Source organism: Rhinolophus sinicus, chromosome 5 (genome assembly GCF_057876585.1).
Source record: "Rhinolophus sinicus isolate RSI-liver-muscle chromosome 5, RSI-T2T, whole genome shotgun sequence".
Lineage (NCBI taxonomy): Eukaryota > Metazoa > Chordata > Mammalia > Chiroptera > Rhinolophidae > Rhinolophus > Rhinolophus sinicus.
Window position 1 is genome coordinate 11,242,688 of NC_142505.1, and position 21,517 is coordinate 11,264,204.

Here is a 21,517-nt window from a genome sequence, read left to right on the forward strand (position 1 = left end):
TTAGCTTCCGCCTAAGAAAGGCCTTTCTCACTCTGTTTATGAGTAAATATATTTTTATGATTTGATTTTTTACATTTAGATTTGAGTCATCTGAAATTGTTTTGGTGTAAGGATGCCACACATCTGACTTGGAAGTCAAAGGAGCTGAAGAACCAGATCCAGCTGGAGCTGGAGGAACTGCCCACCCAGCTGCTGTCCTCTGCCAACCTGGTTACTCAGCAGATTCGTGACAACCTGTGAGAGCCACCCCAGTGCCTCAGGCATCAGCCAACCCAGTGTAAAGAAACATGGTTGTCCCTTCTGTCAACCTTCCAAATCTTGTGCAAAATGTGATTTTAGGCCCATGCTAACTTACAACTATGCCGAGAAGGGAATTCTTAGCGAGGCTGACACAGTAAGGTTTGAACAGAGCAATGGTGTAGTCTGACTTCAGTTTTTAAAGGATCACTTTGGCTGCTATTGCATAATTCAGGCGAGACATACTTGTGCCTTGGACCAGGGAGTACTGGGACGTAGTCATACATCTAAACAACAAGCAAAGGACTTGCTGATGGATTAGATGTCATGTGTGAGGAAACAAGATTAGTCAAGATGACTCCAAAGCATTAGGCATGAGCAGCCTGAAGAATGAGGTTGTCGTTCACTGAGATGGAGAGACTTGGGGACCATCTGGCTTTGGGAGGCTGAAGTTAAGAACAGGATTCTGATTGTGTTAAATTTGAGGCGCTTACTAGACCTCCGAGTTGTAATTCTGGAGATGTTGTAATCCTAGACTTGGCGATGAATGAAGTCACCAGACAGTTGTCACCCTTAGGAATTGGGTGAGTGTGTTCCATGTGTGAAGAGAAGGGTATATATGGATACCTGAGTGGCCTGAGCAGTGGACTGTGGCAGAGAATGCTATGACTACCATCACCCAGCCTCGTTTTCTTCCTTTAATAAGAGAACACGGAGTTCTAGTTGGACACCGAGCTTCTCAACAGGAGCTGACAATTTCCATCCTTCCTTCCAGCTTTCTGAAATTCTGTGACCAAACTGGAACTAATGTAATGGTACTAGAAGTAATGTAAGTCACCTCAGGTCATCATCTTAAAAGGAATGGGTGGTTGACCCATCACACATTTGAACATCTGCAATGCAGATATGATGCCAAGTGCTAGAGCAGCCATCTTAGATCCTGAGGTGGAAGCTACATGCTGAAGACAATGAAAAATTCTAAACATACAACAAAATAGAGAGATTACTATAGTAAACTCCCATATACATCCATCACTTATATTTAGCATTTGTTAACATGTTGCCATATTTCCCTCATTATTTTAAGGAAAATTTGTAAAACATGCCATATTATCCTTAAATTCTTCAGTGTGTATCTCTAAAAAAATAAGGACATTTTCCTACATAATCAAAGCATCATGATCACGATGAACAAAATTAGCAAAAATTCCCTCCTATGCTAATATTCATTCCATAATTATGCTTCTCCAACTGTGTCGAAATGACTTTAGCAAATTTGTTTGAACACAACTACAATCAAGGTCCATTGCTTTCGGTATGTCTTTTAAATCTCCTTTAATCTAGCATAACCTCCCTCTAAGCCTTTTTATGCTTTCATGACACCGACCAATTGAAGAGACCTGATCAGATGCCCTACAGAATGACTCATCTCCTAGGACGAAAAGTTAGTTCTAAATTTAGGTTAGAATTTGGGGCAAGAGCAGGTCATAGGTAACATTGTGCTTCATATGGCATCACATCAGGACGCATGTCAAGTCCGGTGGTCCCGTGATTAGAGGTGTTAAAATTGCAAGTTGATTTAAACATCACTTTTGAAAACAATATAAAACACATAATAAAGATAAGATACTGACATTCTTCAATCCAGTAATCTGATTCATGGAATTCTGATCTAAGGCAAGAATGAACCCAAAAGGAAAAGGTCTTATTCCTGAAAAATTTAGGCCCTTACCTCTTTTGAGAAAAAACTGGAAATGATATGAATGTTCACCAGTAGTAACTCTGGTTCATTCCTTCCTTTATTCAATAGACATTTATTTAGCTCTTCCTGTGTGCTAGACAGTGGGTTAGGGACTAGGAACAGAGGGACAAAAGTGTATTTGCCTAGGGATCTGCTGGAGGGATTGTGCAAGCACATAGACAATCCACAATGCGAGGAAAACCACAATGGGGAGGGTTTCCCGTCTTTAACGATTTCAGTGTACTTCCCCCAATTGTTCCACTCCCTCTCCAGGTGAGCAGGCACTCGAGAATCGATTTCCAATTCCCTTGACATCAATCACTAACGTAATTGCAATGTGGTTTTATAAAAGATAAACAAAACGATTTTTCAGGTAGCACATATTGATCACCTGTAGCCCTGAAACACTGAAGGGTCCTAAGATATGGGAGATGATATTTATTCAACAATAGAATTGTATCCGTCAAGTTTTAATGGCCTGAGAGAGGGGGTATGGGGCAGGGGGAATGAGCATGATTTATTTGAGCTGTAAATCATATCAGTTTTTAATTATGCCTTTTTATTGTCTCTGAGCCTAAACTTACACGCGTGTCAATGGTAGCTTACTTCATGGCAGTGGTAGGTCATATTTACTCCGTCACCTGTCCCTGGTTAGCAGAAAGTACGTGGGAGCAGGTGTGTGAACAACCCTATGTCAGAGAACCTGCTCACTGCTGACCCTTCTCCACACAAAGGTTTAGTGCCCACAGTCTCAGAGTAGAACTTGTGAAGTTAGGCTCAGACACTTTCAAATGTTCATTTGATAAGGTACTCTTCAAAGTATCTTAATATGAAATACTTTAACACTTTCTTTATGGTTGAATCCGACCTGGATGAGAATTTAGGATGTCTTTGGTCCATTCCTTTGCCTTTAGTCTGGACTATGGCTACTTCAGCTCATAAAGATAAGAATTGATCTTTAAAAAAAAAAAAAAATCGGTGATAATGCCCCCATGAGCTCTTTCACCAGTTCTGTGACTAATTTGCTCCATTGTTTAGAGACATTGGCATTTAAAGGAATCCTGCTACATTCCTTGTGTTTCAGTTTAAACTTAGTTCCTTTGGCCCTAATCTTGGCAAAGATGAAGTGCTCTTGGCCATAAAGACCAGTCCCTTGGCCATCTCGCCACCCTCCATTCTCTGCCCGTCCACCGAAGCCCCTTGGCTCTACTTGGCTAACTCTTACTGCAGTTTCCAAATCACATGCCACCACCTGGGCTCGCCACTATTTTCAGCTCACTAGAAAATTCTTATTAGCAGTTTTAGAAAATGGAAACAAATCTATAGGGACCAGATCAGGTCAGCAGTTGCCTTGTGATGGGGAGGGACGGTGAGAAAGGACACCAGGAAAATATAGGGTGAGGTGGGAATGTTTGTTATCTTGTGGTGTGTGCATAGGTCAAATGCGATCAAATTGTACACTAAATATGTGCTTTAATATACCCCAATAACGTTATTTAATCAGTTCTTATTAGCTGTCAGTTCAACTGCTTTCAGACCCAGCCTAGTCTCAGAAGCCTTGGTTTATTAATTTGCAAAGCCAGATCCCTTGTGGCCCCAGTCCCCAGAACCGGAAACCACAGTGGTAATATGCTAACACAGCCCTGCTTTGTAAGTTGGCCTTAGTTCCCTGTAATCACGTGACCACTTCACTGTCAATGAGGCTCAGAGACATTAAGTAGATTACAACTCATTCCTGCTGAAGAGCACCACGCTTGCAGTTCATCTGGGTGTGGGCTGCTCTGGGACATTGGAGAGGCGGGCCTTGCTCAGTACAATGGCCAATTCATAGATGAATATTCTGAAGAGGACATTCAGTGTCATGTATATGGACCCCCACCCCCACCAAGACCATCTCAAGACCATGACTAAGCCTTTTCTACTCTGAATGTGTTTGTTGAGGTACACTGGGATTCACCCAGTGTCTCCTCCTCAGCAGCTTCCCAGTTGCTTTAAAGGGAAGGGATCTAAGAGTGGTTACTCCAAAGTGGTCCTCACGAGCCCTTTTCCTCCATCCCTCCATGGAGGATCCGTGAAGAGAGATCGTGAGAACACTGAGCATCTTAGAAGAACTCCAAAGCCTTCCAGAGCAAAGGCTCTAATTATATTTCCCTCCAAGGAAGGCAGAAGAGAGAAGACCATGACAAACACACGTAACCATATCTGAGTTGCTCTTTCCAAGGAGGAATGTGGGTCTTTGATTCTATTCACCAATATCCTTCTTAACCCAGGAAACAAAAACGATTCTCTTCCTGGGACATTTTGTGGCGTGTCTTCCTACAAAAATGACCAGATTATTTCCACTTGCCCTTGAGGGAAGAGTCTTGGAAAGATTAAAATACTTGCCCAAGGCCACGTAGCCAATACATGGCAGAGCTGGGACCAGGGGAGTTGGGGGTTTGACGGTAAAAGCAGAATCTTTAGCACAAGCTAGACTTTTGAAGCACAGAAATATCAGCTACAATTTCCTTTCCCTTAGGTGGGATAGCACTGCATAAGGAACGGGGAGAAAGCATCTCAAATTGTGGACTTTCTGAGAACATAAACTCTAGGCACAAAAGAGAAGGTGATTATAGGTGCCCCTTTCCTCTATGAACGTCTATCACCACATGGCTCAATCTTACAGGTCAAGGCCAAGAAGGATGACATTTCCTTCATCGATACTTTTCCCCTCAGAGCTATTTTCCTCTCTGTGAAGGTCGAGTTTCTCTCTGCTCTGAATAAATTACAAGCTGGCATCATCACTTTCCTGTGAATTGGGAGGGCAGTCCAATGGCCTTTCTTCGTGCTGCAGAAGCAAGATAGCAAAGGCAGGGGCTGGGCATTCGCCTTTTCACCAGAGCCGAGCATCTCCTTTCCCCCAAATGAACGAGAACCATGGAGGGTCACAAGAAAAAGGCTAGTTCTGTGACCCTCCAAGTGGCAGCAAGTGGGAAAGGGTTTTTTCCTTCAGACAACAGCCTTTCTGGTTGGGTGTATGCCAACCCATGTCCCTGTCTCCTCCCAGGTGGCAGAAAGGTCTAGAATGCAATGGACGAGGTGGAAACAGAGACAGACAAAGGCCTGGTAGTTAGTATGCAAGCTCCTGGTTCCAGTTGTTCTTCCAGTGAAGGAACATTCCCACCTTTTTCTTGGCGTGGGGGGAAATTCTCCAGGTTCCCGTAGGAAACAGACAATAGTCTCAAAGTGTCTAACTGAGGAAAGTTAGTTATCCTCTCGCCCTATGATTCCTACAGGTCAGCAATAATAGGGGTCAATGTCTGAAGAAAATTTACGTGAGAAAAAATTGAAGTAAAGAAAGTTCTGGAAAGATTGCTATAATTTGATGTTACTGGTGGACCCCAAGCTTTGGCATTTGCATGCAGGGTGAGCACTGAATTTGAGAAGCCTTCTCTTCCCCTCCAACATGTTAGGTCCTAGCACCATGATGATTTCTTCCCCTTGGTTTCTAGATAAGGTAAAGGAGACGGCTCCACTGCCCTGGGTTTAGGCAGAGGCAGACGTCTCCTCACCCTTTTCTTGGTTTTGGATGACTGGTACACAGACCACCAATTATATGTTATACAGTTAGCTTAGCGTAGGCTGAGGAGTGGGTGGGGGGCTTGATACTGCCCTGGAGAACTTGGTTAGGACCAGGGGCTCAGCTACGGAGAGAATTTTACATTGACATTTATTTTTTTCTCAGCATCTTTATGATGTCAACCTATGGTTTCCTGGAATTCATTAATATTTTTGGTATTGAGAAATTGATTGTCAAACTAATTACTCTGTGAGAGATTTTTATATTTCTTCTCTGGGAACTTTTAAGATTCTCTCTTTATCCTTAATGTTCTGTAGTTCTCCTCACATATGTCTATATATGAATTTCTCTTTATTTATCCTGCATGGTTTTTAGTGCACATTGTGAATGCAAGGACTTACGCCTCTCTTTTTAACTCTAGAAAATCTTTAGCATTTTCTTAGAAAACTATTTTTCTTCCCCTTTCTAATACACTTCTGGGATTCCTTTCAGATGTTTCTTAAAAACTCTCAACCTAACCTCTCTTCTTGTGTTTCATTCTTCCCTCTTTCTGGGCCACCTTCTGGGTTCTTCCTTTGTGATGCACTTCGTATTAATTAATATCACAGTGTGTCTGGTCTATTGGGCTTTTATGTCAATGACCATATTTTCTACTTTTAAGATTTCTAATTTGTTTCTTAGCCTATCTACCTGGACTTTTTCATTTCTGCTTGTTTTTGTTCAGAAATTTCTTGTTTTTATGGTTATTTCTTCATCTCCAGAGAATTCTTAGCATAGTTTTCATATTTCTCTATTATGTTCATTTTATCTGGAGTGAATTCATCTCTTGATTGTTGATTTTATTGACCGTCTTTCTTAGAATTAATTTTTCCTCAAGGGTTTTCGGATTTATTTTGCAGCTTACCTGACTTGCTCTGTCTCTCTTTCTTTTCTCCCTCTCTCCACCCGTCAAGCATATGACATCCTATTAACAGGTGAGCTGCAGCCTTCGCTCAAGCTCCTAGGACACCAGCTCTGTGATGATCTCAGCGATTTCACATAGTCATTTACATAAGCTTGGGCCAAGTCCTGGCTGTGAAGCTCTGCCATCTTGCTTCCCCTTACCTTGGGAAGGTCGATTAAGTAAGCCAGAGCTCCAGGAAGTGGTAGGATGTGAATTTTTTTTCTTCACCTCTTTTTTGGGCAAAGAAACTCCAGCCCAGCCTGTGGCTTCCATTGGTGAGCCTGGATCTGGTGCCTTGACTTGGAAGGCCCACTGTGACCTCACTGCTTTGAATGATGCAAACTCCTGCAGTTGCTGGCCTCTGCTCCTGGAGGCATGAGACCTGTACCTGTAGCCCCACTTTCCCATTATATGTTTCTGCCACTTGCATATATGTAGATTTTGTTTTTAATTGAAGTGATACCTTTTTAATTTGCACTGCTGACATTTTTATCTATCACTCTTTGGAGAGGAAGGACACCTTTAAGGCAAACACTTTCAAAAGAGAAAACAAACTCCTCCAAGTTCACAGAACTGAAAAGCAGAGGCGAATACTGACCTCCCATCTATATGACTTCAAACACACCATCACAAATTGCTCCGTTTTTTTCTTAGAAAAATATGATTGTTTTTCTATAGCCACCTACATAAGGATGACCTCAACTTCTTAATGAATTATAAAATTACTCATTTGGATAGCTTTATAATTCTTAAATGAATCTGTCAGGTTACAGTCCACTGGAAATGTAAATTGCCATAATAAATATTTTTTGCAGCTGATCTATCATTTATAACTTTACATGATACTAACTACAATTAATAATAAGAATATTAATAAAGAAATTTTAAATGCACCAATATTGCTAATATTTGTAGGCCAGGCACTTAGACAGTGGAATAGAAAAGGGTATAAAACATGGTCTCAGCTCTCAGGAGCTAGACAGAAAGTAACTTGATTGAAAAATGCCTACTGTACATGAAAAAATAACTAAAGGGAAAACCAGGATAAATGTACGATGGTCTAGGTTGGTTAAGAAAGCTGCACTGAGTTGATGGAAGTTAAACAGAAGTTGTAAGAAAGTGGCACCTCCATGTCTACCTGCATGGTTTATTTCATTTATTCCCATTGGAAAATCTCTCCCTTGAGAAATACAGCAGCATGGCTGTTTCTCCAGTAACTAACATTTCTGCCTGGCTCAACAATCAGTAATTTTATTAAGGTGTGATAAGATGGCTTAATATTATTTTATTAACCCCTAAAGCCAGAACACAGTTTCAGATAGCATCTTTACATTATGAATAGCATAAACAATGTGACCAACTTTAATTTCAAGGACATTCCTGGTCACCCAAGGTCATGAAATAAGATGCCAGTGAAATTGAAACATTCACCTGGAAAGAATAATAACCCATTGCCTTGACAGCTGGAAAAAAGAGAGATGCATTTGGATTTACATTTTAAATAAAAAGTCCCCCTCAAATTGAAACTGATTGTAAGTGTTTTTAATTTAAAATCAGCAGAAGGGTTAGAATCAGATTTTGTTGGTGGGTTTTTCCTTCTTTTCTCTATCTCTTACTTATTCCCCTGTCCACCGCCACTTCACACTCACCTAAGCCCTACCTCCATTTCTCCCATGGAGGAAAATGCCAAGGTGAATAAATTCAAAAACTCTGGAGAAATTTTCTATGGGAAAATTTTCGGTCATTGCTTTTACTTTTTCCCCGGTTCATTACATACAACAATAAGATACCTAAATCAGCTGTTTGGCAAGGCAGGGTCTAAGCCCATGAATGAGGTATGAGGGTGCACAAACCGACCCCAAATTCTAATGTCAGTTTTTTGTCTCTCAAGAATAAAAATCTTGCACTGCTTGCTGTCTTGTGCTAAAACCAATTGCCTCGGTATTTTGCCTAGTTTTAGAATTGTTTACAGGAGGGTCCAAGCAAAGGAGGTATTTTTTGGGGGGCGGGGGTGAGGGGCAGAGGCTGTTATTTGCTAAGTAGTATAATAAGCTGAAGATATTTTCCAGGTAATGTCAGCTTTTGCTGCTAATGAACTAGTTACGTGTCATTTTCAATATACCATCTCTCACGGACTCTAAGACTCTGTTGATTGTAAGATGCAGCATTATTTTAAAAACACCATATGACTGATACACACATCCTGCAGATGATTCCCGAGAAATTATGTTTAATCAACAGCAAAACCATGTTGTTGATTAAACATAATTTCTCGGTAATCATCGGCATGCTGTGTGTATCAGTCATATCCACCTCTTTGAATTTCTTTCATGTATTCCAAGAAACTTGGCAATCTGTCCTGCCTTCAGTTGCATAGCCTGGAGGCTACTGGGCAATCTTTTGCAAGTATCTCAATGCAAAACGCAGCCCAGCTTCATTTGTTTGTAAGTATCTTCCCTTTTATGACCTATATAAAGTTCTTGACCATTGTTTGCTGAGAAAATATGGAATTGCAATCATTGCTCCAAGAATTCATATTTGCTTCACTGACATCTTTAAGTTTTACTGCTGTTTCTGTGTGCTGCTAAGCACACTGTTAACAACTTCTCATTTCCATGCCAAACTGTGGTGTAACCTTTCCCAAGACAATTAAACTAGCGCTTAAATTCAACGTGCAACAATGCACACTGTTTAGTTAAAGTGATATCAGTATGTACAACCAAGGCCAAGTTTGTGAATCTATGTCCAGTGACAACCACAAGCCCTCTAGTCTCCAGTGACTGTAAGACGCCATAGCTCGTAATACGTCCTGATCAAATGCTTAAAACGTAAGAAAATATCTATGTCTCTTTTTAAAAGAAATGGAAGAAGACACAAAGAAATGGAAAGACCATCTGTGCTCATGGGTTGGAAGAATCAATATAGTTAAAATGGCCCTATCACCCAAAGCAATATACAGATTTAATGCAATCCCCATCAAAATCCCAATGGCGTTTTTAAAAGAAATAGAACAAAAAATAATCAGATTTGTTTGGAACCACAAAAGACCCCAGATAGCCAAAGCAATCCTAAGAAAAAAGAACAATGATGGAGGTATCACGCTCCCTGACTTTAGTTTGTCCTACAGGGCAACAAAAATCAAAACAGCATGGTGTCGGCAGAAAAACAGACACACAGACCAACAGAATAGAATTGAGAACCCAGAAATAAACCCACATAAATATGGAAAGATAATTTTTGACAAAGAATCAAAAACATACAATGGAGAAAAGACAGCCTCTTCAATAAATGGTGCTGGGAGAATTGGAAAGCCACATGCAAAAGAATGAAACCAGACTGCTCTCTGTCACCATGTACCAAAACTGACTCAAAATGGATCAAAGACCTAAGCATAAGACATGAAACAATAAACTGCATAGAAGAAAACATAGGTACTAAACTTACGGACCTTGGGTTCAAAGAGCATTTTATGAATTTGACTCCAAAGGTGAGGGAAGTAAAAGCTAAAATAAATGAATGGGACTATATCAAACTTAAAAGCTTCTGCATAGCAAAAGAAACCATCGACAAAATAAAGAGGCAACCAACTGAATGGGAGAAGATTTTTGCAAACAGTGCCTCCGATAAGGGGCTAATATCCAAAATATACAAGGAACTCATACAACTCAACAACAAAAAAACAAACAACCTAATTGAAAAATGGGCAGAGGACCTGAAGAGACATTTCTCCATAGAGGACATACAAATGGCAAATAGACATATGAAAAAATGCTCAACATCACTAATCATCAGAGAAATGCAAATAAACCCCACAATGGGATATCACCTCACCCCAGTCAGAATGGCTATCATCAACAAGACAAATAGTAACAAGTGTTGGAGAGGCTGTGGAGAAAAAGGAACCCTCATACACTGTTGGTGGGAATGCAGACTGGTGCAGCCGTTATGGAAGGCAGTGTGGAGGTTCCTCAAAAAATTAAGAATAGGATTACCATATGACCCAGCAACCCCTCTCCTGGGTATCTACCCAAAAAATCTGAAAACATTTATCCATAAAGACATGTGTACTCCAATGTTCATTGCCGTTTTATTTACAGTGGCCAAGACATGGAAACAACCAAAATGTCCTTCGACAGATGGTTGGATAAAGAAGCTGTGGTTGTATATACACAATGGAATGCTATTCGGCGGTAAGAAAAGATGAAATAGGAGCATTTGTGACAACATGGACGGATCTTGAGAGTGTAATGCTGAACGAAATAAGTCAGACAGAAAAAGCAGAGAACCATGTGACTTCACTGATATGTGGTATATAAAACTGAAAACAACAAAAGAACAAGACAAACAAATGAAGGTACAAAAACTCATAGACACAGACAATATTTTAGGGGTTACCAGCGGGTAGCGGGGAGGGGGCTCTAGAAGATGGCAAACGGGGTCAAATACATGGTGATGGAAAAGGAACTGACTCTGGGTGGTGAACACACAATGTGAGATACAGATGATGTAATACAGAATTGTACACCTGAAATCTATGTAACTTTACTAACAATTGTCACCCCAATAAACTTCAATTAAAAAAAAGAAAATACCTATGTCTTAGAACTAATAAAATATGGTCAACGTAAATTATACACACATGCTTATTATGACACAAAACAATGTCCAAAAGGAAATAATTTGCTCACAAAGGGTCTCCTAATTACTGTTCCCATTTTGACACCCTCAAGCACACTTCATGGTTGCCTCACTATTGATCCATTAATTGGCCTAGTTTTGTAAACAAGACTACAATTTAAGCACACTACTCATGAAATGAAAGTAGTTATTGTGTGAGCATTCTGAAGGAGGTCCCTTGCTCTCACCCCCCCCCACCCCCCCGCCAGTGGGGAGAGTGTAAATCATTCTAAATGCATCCCTCGACTGCAGGGACTGACTTTAGTTGAGGGCTGCCTTCTCAGGCTCAGCGATGACTGCTAATGTCTCTGTCCCAAGAATGAGGGAAAAAGATCCTGCTCTTGACCTTGTAGCCTTACTGAGCATGAGGCCACCAAAGGCCATTGGGGTTGAACTCTGCCGGGAAACTATGGAAGCCAGCGTGGAACACGACTCACAGTGAGAGAGCAGGGTATGTGTTCACCACTTCCCACGAGTCATCGGTTGGGGACTGCTCCTGTGGTTGGGCATTCGTTCCCCGAGAACTTGAAGCAAGCTCTGTGTACCAGAGAGAACGCTCTGGCGTAGAGTCATACGGGCTGGGAGCTGGCAGTCAGATCGACCCACACAGGAAAGTTAGGGCTGAAGAAACACAGACAGATAGGGTACCATCTGATGAAGCATTTACATCCATCTGTGAGGGTCTGCTCTGTGAAGGTTAAATTCTTTCTGATCACAGACCTATGGCCTGGTCCTTTTTAAAGCGAGAAGGAAAATTGTTATGGGTGGAAGGAAAAACCCCACAATTATAGCCATGAAACCAACAGCATGTCTCCAGATGAATCCTTTAGACCCATCTGTATCTTCCAAAGAAAGCAGATTGCTTTGTGCGCTCCAGGGCTTTGGCTGGTAACAAGCCCAGCTCCTGGCTTCTGATTTTCCCAGCTGTGCGTGCCTTTAGCAGCCTGGCAACTCTTGCGGCAATTAGGGTTGCTGAGAAATAGCTACATTTTCACTCCTGCTCTCTGCATCCATGGTTTCTCTTTAAAATTAGCATCTTGTTATACAAGGGGTCGTCCATGAGGATCCCAGAATAAACCTCCTAAAACTGGATAGTTTTAATGGACTTGAGCTTTTAGTGTTGCTCTGCCTCTACTTTGACTTCAATGGAGCCACTGTTTTCAGAGAAGAGAGCAGGTGATAACACTCGGGAGCCCTGGCACGGGTCTGTATAACGGAGACCATCTCTACTCTCTCCTCCCATGGGTTGTCTCCTCCTCAGCATCTCATTCTGAGATCCTTCTTTTTGTTCCAAGAAGAGCTGGATGTGGAAAAGGGCTGACAATGCAAGTTTTCTTGTCCCCAAGCCCTCCCCTCACATCACTAAGGCTTATCCCACCGAGCATTCCCAGCATTCTAGGAAGTAAACGCCTTGTTCCTACCCACCTCGTTGAACAGTGTTGCAAACGCAGGGTCAGGAAACCAAAGTGGCTTGCTCTGAGTTACTCACATGGTGGGTGGGAAGCTTAGAACTTAAATCTAGTACCATTTTCACTGTGGAGTTCCCAAGGTCAGAGAAGAAAGAGAAACGTGCCCAGCTTGAGAAAGAGGACCTGTGTCTTGAGGAGTATTTCTCCAGGTCCAAATATTTATACCCGTTGGTGCACATGTTCCCCCAAGAACAAAATAAGGCGACGTGTGTTTTTACAGCTTGTGAATATAACGGGGTGTTTCCTGAGGTTTGCACTTAGGGGCTGCAGGAAACACTGTTGATGCTTCACCTCAGATCCCCTCAGCCCACCTGAATTCACCTGAAGCTTCTGGGGACAGTTCCTATACAGACAGAAGGCTTCCCACATCCACTTCCTGCATCTCTCTCCTCTGCCTGTGTTAGGGCCCCATCTGCCACGGTGACCCTCAAACAACAGGACATAGAGTCATGGATAAGTGCTTCAGTGGGACAATTCTGAGGTGTTTTCTATACAGCTTTTCAGAGGGGCCCCAGCAAGACTGAGCCCCAGTTGCCCCAAGCAGCAACCTCTTCATTGACCCACACTTCACTGACTTTTCTCTCTTCCCTATTTCCCACCTTCTCAGGTCAGCTCTCTGGGATGCCCTCCCAAACACGCCACCTGCATCCAGGTCTCTGTCTCAGGGTTAATTTTTCGGGGGGACCCAAACTAAGATATAGACCCAAACATAAGGCAACATTCTTGAAGACCAAGTCTCTTTTCCCTCCCCACTCCACATTGCAGAAACTTACATAAGAAACACAATCTGGCAGATATGATCATATTCTCACTCCTCTGCAAGTCTTCAGCAGACCTGAGCCCAGCACTGTGCAGCTCCCCACTCAGCTAGAGGCCTGTCTGCTGCCAGCCATCTCTGGGGAAGTCTCAGGAGCTGGTAAACAAATTCCTTCCTTCGCTCATCATCCTGGGTGCTAGGAAAATATATACCCAGATCCCTCATTCCAGTCTGCCAATTTTTAGCATTTCATTGCACATACCACAGGTTCGTGCTATTCCCTAAGTAATGGATGTGGTGAAAATTTAATAGAACTGTTACTTTCATGGTAAAATTCCCACTGTCCAAATACCACTGATTTTTTTTTTAGCATGAAATGGTTTTCTCTTTTTCTTTTGGCTGCCTTCCTCACCGGCATGCCCTTTGGACATTGCCCAGTGTTATCCCTATGCAAAGGAGCCCGAAACTTGCTTTTCCTAAAATCCGGCACCTCCGGAGAATCTCAGCTGGCTCTGTGTACCTCTGGGACCTCCCTCTCCATGCTTGGGTTTCAGGCTTGTCCAGGAGAAGCTAGTGCAGGTCAGAGGGTGTGGTCAAGCCCAGCAGTCAGCGGCGTGGTGAGGAGGAAGAAGAAGTGTATACTCAATGCTCCTTTGCACTACTTTTCTCTTTTGGCCACCAGATCCTGACCCCCTGCCCTCCACACACTCACGCACTCCACCACATCTTTCTGGAGTCCCTGCTCCCAGCTTTAGCCCTCCTGCATTCCCCGCATTAGCAAGAAACAGGTAGAGCAGGATTAGGCCTTAAATGTCCATGCTCTTAAGGCCTGGATCCCCAACACCATCTGACTCAACACCTGCTTTGGACAATAGGTATTTCACACTCTACTAGCCTCAAGTTCCATTTATAACTCTTATAATACACCTATATACATAATACTCTAAAAAACCAATATAATGTCCCACATATACATAATATAAATATCAACATTATATTCTGTAATGTAAAAAGAAAACAATTTAAAATACAATATGTATTCTCAATACTCAATATGTAATATTGAATACGATATGAATACAAATACTCAATATGTAAGTGGTCAGGCACAGCTAACTAGAAGACACAGGAAATTGTCAGATGTCTGCACCTACTTAGAATGAGTGAGTTTGGATTTATAACAAGGAGATCCAAGGTGGCGGAGTAGATAAACACTGTGCCTCCTGTCTTCCATGAACACATTAAAATTACAACTAAATTATAGAACAATCAACCTAGAGAGCCTTCTGAAGTCTGGCTGAACAGACGTTTTATAACAAAGGCTATAAAGAAGAAGCCACATGGAGACGGGTAGAAGACATGGAACTGGCTAACCCCAAACCTCCGTGTGGCGGTTGAGAACCGGGAGGGATATCTTGGCTGCAGAGGTTCCCCCAGAGGAACGAGAAACCCCAGCCCCACATCGGCCTCCCCAGCGTAGATTACTGATGCTAGGAAGAGAAGCCCCCACAACATTTCACTGAGAAAACAGCGGGAATTCTGACTAGCGGGTGGGACAGAGGCTGTAGAAAACCCAGGCGTCCTCTTAAGTGGCCCTCGCACAGATTCTCTCATTCCCAGGCACTCACCTTGGGCTCCAGCAGAGGGATAGTAACTCAGGCTGTGTTGGAGACATGCAGGGGGCAGAGTTGTGTTGCTTCAGGTCGTGGACTGGAGGATAGTTGCCATTTCCCTGTGAGGAGGTCTTCCTCTCGCGCAGAGGACAGGCGCCATCTTTCCTGTGTTGATCCCGCCCCCACACAGCCAAATCTGAATCTGATTGGTCTGGTGAGCTCGAAAGGTAAAACCTGTGATAAGGTGGTACAGTGTCAGATGGTTGCTGAACTTACGGTGATCACTTCATTACGTATATAAATGTTGAATAACTATGGTGTACCTGAAACTAATATAACATTGTATGTTAGCTATATTTTAATAAAAATCTTAAAAAAAGAAAATACATTGGAAAAACTGTAAAAAAATAAAGATGGATGTTGTTGTGATTACTGGTAGAAATAGAAAATAAATGGTTTCTGTGAAAATTTTAAAAAAATAAATAAAAATAAAACAAGTAATAATTTGCAACTGAATTTTACAGACTTTTTTTCCCTTTACATTTGATAATTTGAAATAAAGGTTACATGATAAAACACAGGATTTTGTGAGTGGGTCAGCTAGATGCATGGGCCAATAGAGGTGTGTCACAGAGGGCACTGAAACACAAGCAACATTGGGGCTGGAGACGTGATTTTTAAATGGTGGCCATCTCCTGTTAAAACCCTAAAAAATCAAAGTACAATCCTGTTGATTTAACAGTCCTCACATTCTTGGAAGGTTTAGTTATGTTAAAACTATATTAAAATACTTTTTTTTCTTTTTTATGTTACATGAAGTTAGCTTCTAGCCTTGGATAACTAGAGACAGGCCTTTCACCTACATGTATGTCCAGTGTGTCATTCGGCATCATGTGCTTGCCCATCCAGTGGTTTGCCAGACACCCAGCATCCTATTCCCCTCCCACCAAATGCCAGTTGGTACCCCCAATATTGTGCTTACCCAAAAAAATCCCCATAAATTTTCAAAATGCCACTTAGAGGGCAGTACCAGCCACACTGAGAAGCATAACCCACACTTTGCCCCCTACACACACAGGCCACAGCAATTCAAACAGAACTGTGGCTCAAAGACGAAACCCCAGTGGTTCCGTTGGATCAGCTAACGCTCTCAGGCCATGAATTTGGCTAAGGAGCTGGAGCTGAAGCATTAATAAGCAAGAAAAGATAAATATGCTGTCCTTGACAGCTGGGAACAACTGTCACGGAGGATAACTTGACAATATTTACCAAAGTGTTAAATGTTCCTACCCTATAAGTCAGCAATTGCACTTCTAGGAATTCACCCCAGAGGCAAACTGTGCATGGACAGAATGATGTATACTCGTATTCAAGGAGCCTCAGTTATCATTGGAAAATATTGGAAACTATTTAAATTTTTATCAATTAGGCACTGGCGAGATGAATTAAGGCACATCCATACGATGGAGTATTCTATAGAAATTGAGGGTTAGAGTCATGCCAACAATATAGAGTGACTTCAAATATATATTTTAAGTGAAAAAAAAAACAAAGCAGAGAACATTATGTATTATGTGCTTCCATTCCACCTGGAGATTGTATATGTGGTGGTGGTGGTGCTGTGTCACTTATTCAATTTGCTTGTATGTGCATGGACTCTCTTTGGAAGAACTTACTGGACTCAAGAAGCACTTCTTGCCTCAAGGAAGGAGAAACTGGGTGGTGGATAGACAGGGCTGAAGGGTATTAGTTTTCACTATATACCCTTTTCTACCTTTGAAATTTTGAATTATGTGCATTTAACACCAATTCAAGCCATTTTATTTGAATTTTTAAAACTAAGAGCCTTCACGATAAGGTTGTCTAGGAACAGCTGTGTCCCCAAGCCTTAACTTAAGGGAGGGGGAATGGCCACCATCAAGCACTAGGTGGGTTGATAGGTGGGACATGTCTCTGTTGGAGGCTGGCATGTTGTGGGAACACACGCTTGTCCTCTGCTGCCAGGGGCCCCAGATTCAGAGAGAAGCTGCATCAGCAGGGCCACAAAGACTCCAGACGGCCCCTCAAAGAATTTCAGCCTCTGTTCATTCACTTTTCCCAAGTTAGACAATGGAGGCCTCTCCTAAAACATCTACAAAGGAAAGTGAGCCAAAGGACAGGCCTGATGGCACTGGCCACTGGTTCCCTGGCAACTACCATTTTTGGCTTTTCACTCTTAGTTTGCAAAGCAAAGGCTCGTGCTGCGTGGAGATCAATCAGCTGGAAGCTGACCTCTCCTCATTCCTGTCCTTTATTTCTGAGGTGACCTTTCATTTCTATGGCTCTTATGTCCCTGTCTGAAAGAAATGGCGCCAAAAATAAATAGCCACAGGTGGCTATTTGGGTAGCAGTGACCCAGCCGAGGGCCAGCAAATGGCTTTCATTCACTACTACACCCCTTGTCAACCACGTCAACTAAACTGGCTAAGAGTTGCTTATTATTATTGTAGTTGCTGTTCTTCTTCTTCTTCTTCTTCTTCTTCTTCTTCTTCTTCTTCTTCTCCTCCTCCTCCTCCTCCTCCTCCTCCTTCATCACTTACCATGTGTCCAGCGTGATCCTTACATTGGGTGAATAAGTTGCAGTGTCTGTCCTCTGCCATATTGACAGATGAGATGTTCATATGCAGTTCAGTCAACACATATTTATTGGGCAACTGCTACGTACCAAGGATTGTTGGAGGAAATGACGGTAAAATGTGGGAGGTCCAACACTGAGTACCTACGAAGTAGTAGCATCAGGACAGAAGTGCTGGGAAGGAATAACCCCCTCCCGGAACTGGCCTCAACCAGTGACTGACCGGAGTTGAAGTTTAAATGCTCCAGCCCCCTCAGCCCCTCAGGTGAGATAAATCTGAAGAGTGTGATCTGCATTGGCCCCGAGTGTTCCCCAGTGGGATTAACGACCACCCACAAGTGTCACTTGACATTTATCACAGTGATTTTTCTGTTGCTCTTCTTACCCATCGCCTGCTTCACTCCACCCGGGGCTGTTTGGATGTGTGACCCTTGAATGGGAGAGTGCTGAAGGTCCTCCCCAGATTTCAGATTCCTTGATTCCACCAACCTTATAGAAACACCAGTGACAGAATACCATAGTTTCCAAATACGGGTATGTTGCCGTCAGTCTGTTATGGATTGAATATTTGTGTCCTCCCAAAATTCATATGTTGAAGCCTTAATCCCCAAAGGAGGTATGACCTTTGGAAGGTAATTAGGTTTAGATAAGAGCAGGAGGGTGGGGTCTTCATGATGGAATTAATGCCCTTAAAAGAAGAAAACCATAGTGCTTGCTTTCCCTCTCCACCATGTGAGGGACACAGGGAGACAGACATCTGTAATCCAGGAAGAGAACTCTCCCCAGGCAGGACCTGCCTCTGCTGGTCCCGATTTTGGTCTTCTCAGTCTTCAAATTGAGAAATAAATGTCTGTTATTTAAGCCACCCAAGTCCTTGGTATTTTATTACTGTAGTCCAAGCAAGTTTCCTTGGCTCCCCTGTAGCCATCCCCACCTCAGCCATCTGCTTCTATTTTCTGCCTGAGGACTTTCTCTGGCACTGTAAGAATAGGCAGGGGCTGAATTGGAGGTGAAGAGGGAGCCGACACTCCTGTAGCAGCCCCAGCCAACAGGCAGGGGAGTTGGTGGCTAAATACCCCAAGCTCTCCTCTCTGCCTCAGGTGAGCTGGTTAGGAGTCTGTTCCAAGAGGTATCTCCTAGAAACCCCAGTGGGACTGAGTCCACAGCAGCAACCCACTCACTCACTAACAGGAACTTGATTGTCTTTTCTCTCTTCCCTGCTCCCTCACTCCTGCTTCCTTGAGCTCACTCCCCAATAAATTTCCTGCACCTGGATGCTTGTCTCAGCCCTGCTCTTGTGAGCACCCAAAGGAAGACAAGAGAGTCTAAAGGAAGTCGTTATCAGGAAAAGGAAACACTGTTCACAACGACCGCAACAACTCCCTTCTTTTCAGTCAGATCATTCCATATAATGGCAGCTGACATTGGCTATGGGGCCTTTGAAAAGTTCCAGGACAAATAATGGCATTTCTAATACATGTTCAAGAGAAAACACTCAAGACACAAAATAGAAGCCTTCAAACCAATCCATATCTAATCACAGCAAACAGTCTCCTGACCTCCTTTCAATGAGGATCACTTGTAACAAGTTTAAATTCTATGAATAATAAATTAGGAGGCTCTAGTATGTCCCTGGAAATGCCACTGAGTTTTCTACAAATACGAATGGATGCATGTCTTTGAGATCATTCCATGGCTTAAAAATATCCTACATTGAAACTATCACATATGTTTCACTCTAATGGAACCTCACCTAAATTCTTTCCACCACCATCAGATGGCAATTTCGAGGTCCCCAAACCAGTAAACAGTCATAAGTTTCCTCTTAGCACCCCTCCCTCTCAAATGCCACCTCCGGATATGGTTCCCATGTTTTCAGTCCCCTGCATGAAGGCAGGCACCTTCCATATCATGGGCCCCAGTGGGTGAGTCTCACTCAGTGATAAGGGGGTGGGGGTGGGGAGAACAGAGAGAGAACTGCCCTTTTCTATTCCTTTGCTGAGACAAGAGGATGGTCTTAAGGTAAAATTAAATACCATCTTACAGTTGGTGAAATACAAAAACAACCTCCAAACCAGATAAAAGCCCATTACAACTTCGCTTGTCTTGATTTGTACTGAGAAGCAAACCTATTTCTCCTTAACAGACAAAGTGAGGTCTACGTGTCAAAGTGTCTAACAGGGACTGCAGGCAACGCTTCTCATGTGTTCTTGCAAATTCCATGCCCAGGCCTCCTCAGAGCGTCCTCCTGCTCTGTCTTCCTGCCCAGCCTTGTGCCCATTCATGACCTACTGCGTATGCGATGTATTATTGTTTATTATCTGAGCCCCCCACTAGCATGGACGCACTGTCAGCACAGGGATTTTTGTCTCTTTTGCTCCCTGTTCTATCTCAACAGTGCCTGATAAATAGTTGGGGTCTTCAGTAGGGTTATCCCGCAATTAGACAAAGCTTTTAGGGGCAGGTGGTGTATTTGGGAGATGATCCGGATAACAGAAGTGAGGACATAAGAAGAATACAGCAGGAAGGAGGAAAAACCAGCGAAAGGGATGGTATCAAAATCCCTGATGGAAGCAAATGACCTTTGAGAAGCTTCCAGAAGCTTCTGGAATAGTCCATGAAGAGGGTGGGAAACTGGGTTCCCTTTGCCCACTTGTGGAGGGTTGTCGTCTGGGGTGTTAAGACCCTTGGACTTTCGGGCTGAATCTTTGCTGGGGCTGAGCTTTGAGGCAACGGAGTGCAGAGGAGTGCTTGGGAAGCTTGAGGTGGGAATGCTGTCCGAGTGCTCAAAACTGCCCAGCCCAACTTTAGCTAGAGCCAGAGGTGGGGCGTGTAGCTGCGGTGAAGGGCACAAAAAGCATCTGCTTCAGGTGGCATTAAGCAAATATTTTTTAGTGAATAAATGGATTCTCCTTAACGCAGATATACATTTGCATTGCAGGAAAATTGGGGGCCCCAGGCCCATCTTCTTTAGAACAATAGTCAGAGTTGTTAGTATCCGCAAACCCGTCAAGAGGGAAATTTGTTACTATGGCCAAGTTCAGACCCCTTTTAACTTTTTAATTTTCCCAGAGGATTTTCTGTAACTCATCCCCACTCAGAATTCCCATTCCTGGAAAGGAAATGGCTACAGCTCGACTGCAAATTAAAAGGGTCCATTGCATGAGCCCTTCTTCCAGCTTCTGATAATCCTTGTCACCTTTGGCTTTTCCTTGTGGCATTTCTACTCTGGCCTCTTGGCCACTCCTTCTCTGGTTCTTTACCAGCTCCCTGTCCTCTCCTTACACCTTCTTGCTGTCACTCCACAGGGTCTGCCTAGAGGTGGCCACCCACTCTACCTGCCCTTTTGGATACTCCCTATGACTCCTAGGCTGGCAGCCACCACATCCACATGTCAAAAAACTCTGGTCCACACCTCCAGTGTCCCCTGTTTTGTTCCCAACATCCTGCCGGACCATCCATGTACAAACAATGAGCTCAGTCCTATTATTGGACTCATTACCAACACCTTCCCCCCCACCCCACCCCACCCCCGCCATGCCCCAAACCTGCTTTTCCTTCTAAATTCCCTGTCATGGGTGATACTCTCTTGTCTTGCAACCTGGAACCTCAAGGTCAGCCTCAGCCACCTAATGGCATTGTCTCTGCCTGTTTCTTGAACACCGAGAGGTTAACAGTGGCTGTCCCCGGGGGATGGAATTTTTCTTCTTCTCTCTACTGTTGTTTATCTTCTGAATGATCTCTGATGAACACATTATCTTCATGATGTTCAGTATGTTCCACAGTAAGGAATAGGTTTTACAATGGTTTATTATCCTAAATATAAACCTATCTTGATTCCTCCTGTTCCTCTCCACCCCCAAGCCCTCCCAACCAGTTCCTGACTTACAGTCTCTCACCCCTTGGA